This window comes from Antechinus flavipes, chromosome 3, assembly GCF_016432865.1.
Source record: "Antechinus flavipes isolate AdamAnt ecotype Samford, QLD, Australia chromosome 3, AdamAnt_v2, whole genome shotgun sequence".
NCBI classification, from domain to species: Eukaryota; Metazoa; Chordata; class Mammalia; order Dasyuromorphia; family Dasyuridae; genus Antechinus; species Antechinus flavipes.
In genome coordinates, this window is record NC_067400.1 from 449122276 (window position 1) to 449126566 (window position 4291).

General features: G+C 32.8%; 1 pseudogene; it reads left to right on the forward strand.

Moving 5' to 3' along the window:
• The first annotated feature begins 2771 nt into the window (after positions 1 to 2771).
• LOC127557310 (ATP synthase subunit ATP5MJ, mitochondrial-like) lies at positions 2772 to 2986 on the forward strand (annotated as a pseudogene).
• Positions 2987 to 4291: the final 1305 nt, after the last annotated feature.

Below are 4291 nucleotides of genomic sequence, written 5' to 3' on the forward strand. Positions count from 1 at the left end.
CATACATGCATGTGCTGCTTGCTATCAAGCTCAAAGAAGCTTCCAAAAATGGTTTTTGTTTCCAAAAATTCATTAACCTGTGTAATAGAGGTCTCTGTTCTCTACTATAGACCATGTGCAATTATTCTGTGATTTTCTTCTGGCCAGTCACTATACATACATACACACATACACACACATATATATGTATATATGTGTGTATATATATAAAAAGCCAGAACTAGGTGTGCATACAAAAATCTTTAATGGAGGAAGTCAACCTCTGTCTTGGGGGCTTTTAAGTGAGGAAGAATTCACACTATTATGGGCCTTCAAGTTGAGAAGAGGTCTTGGATCATCTCTCATCCTCTTGTCATGATAAAGAAAGGAAGGAAACAAGCATTTAAACACTAGGCATTTGTAATGGACCAGAATTCTGGAGAAATGTACTTGAAACAAGGATTCTTACAACAAGGTGTTAACTCAGTGGAATTGATAAGACAATGGTTATCTAGTTTACATATATTTAGTACTTAGCACGGTCATATAATAATTCTACAATTGATGTAATTGTAATAGAGTATTTAAACTGAGGACAACATCAGCCACAGAGATTCCATCTTTGATAAGCCTTTCTCTCCTGCCTACTGAATTCCTTGACTGAAACCAAGACCCATTCAGAAGGACCTCCAGAAAGCTAGCCTGGGCTCAGGAGAAGGAGACAGACTGTGAAGGAGATAATAAAGACGTTGGACTTTATTTCTGACTATTTTTGTGGTGATTACTCTGCTGAGACCAAGGCTGATTCTGAAATCTCCAGAAAGTTAACCAGGACATTACAGAAAATGTGCTAATAGCTTTGTAAATATAATCTTATTTGATTCTTAAAATAACTCTAAGATATTGATGTTTTTATTATCCCCATTAATAGTTGAGGATCAGCCTGAGTGAAGTTAAGTTGTTTGTCTAGGGTCATAAACTAATAAGTATCTAGGGCTAAATTTGAATTTAGGTCTTCATGATTCCATGCCCACTGCATCATCTGACAGCTTGGAAGTGTTAAGTCATGGAGGTTCATTTGTTCTTGCTATTAGGTCAATAAACATAACAGGAGAATTGATAAGACAATGATCTTATGAGCTTTGAAAGGTTGGAAGAACCAGCAGAGATCCAGAAACATGAGTTAGTACTATTTTTTGCCACCAGCAGAGTCTGAGACTCAGGGAAGAGGTAGCAGTGAATCAAATAATTGCTGGGATATTGTTTTCTGTAAGGAAGAGATAAGATTGGTGGGAGAAATGCACTTGTCTACCACTTTAAGTTTTATGCAGTCTACCTAGGGGAGACTTCCCAAAAAGGAGAATGTGCTCTAATTTGAGGAAAAATTTTTCTTTTCAGTTATCATTATGTATTCCAATTTAATTTCTCTTTGTTAAGAGCCACTTGATTAATTGATATTGAAGAAAGATCAATGGGTAAATTGATATTAGGGTGCTAATAACTAGTAAAACGATGATGAAAAGATAATGTTGATTGACATTAGAAGGAATACACCAAATTGGGATTCACAAGTGATAGGATTATAGAAGATATTCCCAAACCCCAGAACTCTGAGGGGAACAGTAGCCTTTTTTTCTGGGGACCTAAAATGCCAGTGGAGTTGGGATTGGGAGAGTGATTCCAGAGTTATGTATGCTATATCTTTGTGAAGAAAAAGGAAAATGATGTTGTATTATAGTAAGCTGTAGTTCTTGGAAGAGAACAATTTTATTATAGCAACTGATTGGAATGATATTATGACACTGATCACTTCCTGGTATCAAGCATAGGAAGATGGGAGAGTCCTTCCCCAATTAGGTTTCATTATATTTTCCCATCTCTTGAATTTAGAAACAAGAAAATCTTGAATTAGTTTCAGTGAAAAGTGTAAGCTTAAGCTAGATAAAATTGAGACTTCTGGCTAAACAAAAACCAACCTCCCCCCATTCCCCAAAACAAAACAAAACAAAACAACTTCATTTCAAGAAATCTAAATGGTTCCAATTAAAAAAAAAAAAAAACCAAGGCCTTCAGAATCAGAAAAGCTTAAAGAAAACAAAACAACAAAAAAAAGATGTTTAATTTCTTCAAGAACTTGATCTGCTTCCAACTTGGAAAGGAAAATCTTAAATCTTTTAAAAGAATAAGAAACTTGGTGATTAAGCACATTGTTTTCTTCCTCATAAGAGGGTCTGGCTTGCTGCATTTCCTAGTTTCAGATCCTGGAGAATTTTTTAATCAGGTTGGGTATTCAATTGGGCCTCACAATTCATGATATTTTTTTCACAAAAGGTTATCTGCTATATATTTTTTCAGTCTGGCAGACTTAATTTCAGCATCCTACTTTATTCCTATTCCCAGATAGTTCTATTGTAGAAAACTATATGAGAAATAAACTGAACTTGGTATTGTTGAATAGCAAGAAAGGCATATAGGACTTTTTGTTTTTAAATCAAGAGAAGAAATTTACATCAGGCAGCAAAGGAAAATGTTTTGATGTAACTCCCCCTCCTCCAAGGTCTCATAAAAAACACAAAAATAGATGCTAATATGCTGACCTTGATTATTAGGCTCAGAGAAATTGAAATCCAAGGATTAGAAAGAAGAGGACATTGTTTGAAAATTATTCTGATTTTTTGTGTTAAATTCATTTAAAGAAATGTAGAGTCTTAAAAATATCTCATTTACCAAAATAAAGAATTTTAAAATTAATTATGGAATGCTGTCTCTGCTGCTAACCCAGATATTTATTCATGGCCCTTCTTTGTAAAAAAGAGCCAAGATATTACAGAGCTTTATGAAAAAATATTTGGATACTACTGATGCTCTACTTTACTCAGATTTATCAAGAAATCTGGGTAGGAATGGGCATGATGGGATATAGTGTTTACAAAATCAGAAGTGCTCATAAAAAAGCAAAACTTTGAAAACTTCAGGTTCAGCTGCTCCTGCTCATAGACATCATTAACTGCATTTATTTAACGATAATGTGAAATATCAGGTTGAATGTAAATTTGAACATTTGATGATAGAAGAAAGAATACAAGGATTTCCTATCTTAACTTTTAGGCTTTTGTTAATACTATGAAATAAAATCACACATACATATTTATATGGTAATTATTATGTTCCAATTCAATTAAAACATCTCTTTTTTGTTTATCTGACTTTTACAACTTTGACCACTGTATACATTGCAGATTTAGCATTTGTTTTGTAATACATCTGATAAATTAAGTGCAATTATCTCTAAAATAAGATGTTTAAAATTGAAAAAATAAAATTAATTACATAAAATCAGAATTTTGAGCAACACGTTTCTAACAACATAGTCTATTCAATCACTTCCTAATTCACACTAAAGAAGTTGATGGGATCTTGCTTACTATTGGAATTAATCACATCCTTTTAAATTCCAAATTTGATCTTGGATAATTTTGCAAAATTGGGTCATCATAAAAAAATTAGTCAACTCTCTCAGTTTGATGATTACTCATGATTCACATAATTAAGATCCTGATAATACTGCTTCAAATATTTAAAATCAATGTCCTAATCCACATTTACTAAATAACATACTCACACACATATACATGTACATATACATACCGATTATACAAACATATAATTAGAGTGCATCAGCTAAAAACCGAAAAACTAGCAAGTACTATGCAACATGAGTTATATAAAGCAGAATTGGGAAATCTTGATTTTGACTTTGTAATAATATCTTGCATCTAACTGGGTGCTTAAAGAAGATCAGTATAGAGGTTACTTTAGTGGGATATGTCACACACACACACACACACACACACACACACACACACACACACACAAAGATATACTTAAATATCATCAATCCTGATCCCAACCTTAACTATATTTGTATAGGACAATGAAGAAACAAATTAACACCAAGTATTACAGTATTTCTGACAACTTAATATCCTCATCAAATAATTCAAAGTGATACAATGCTCTTTAGAAAGAGCTTTTTGAGAAAAATAATCATTCAATTTGTTATTTGCAAATTAGGCTCTTTATTGTTGAATTGGAAATGATCTAAACCACCCCAAACTTTTTTGAACTTTAAGAAATTGATAATGAATGGACCTGACTGATCCATGTAGAAACTGTTACAAAACTTGTTTTCTCTTTTGACCATAATTATCTCCTGTCCCTCTTCACCACAAGTTCAATAACCATAGTATTTCACTGAGAAAATTGTGGCCATATGATTTGATCTCTCTCTCTTATAATAATTCATCATCAT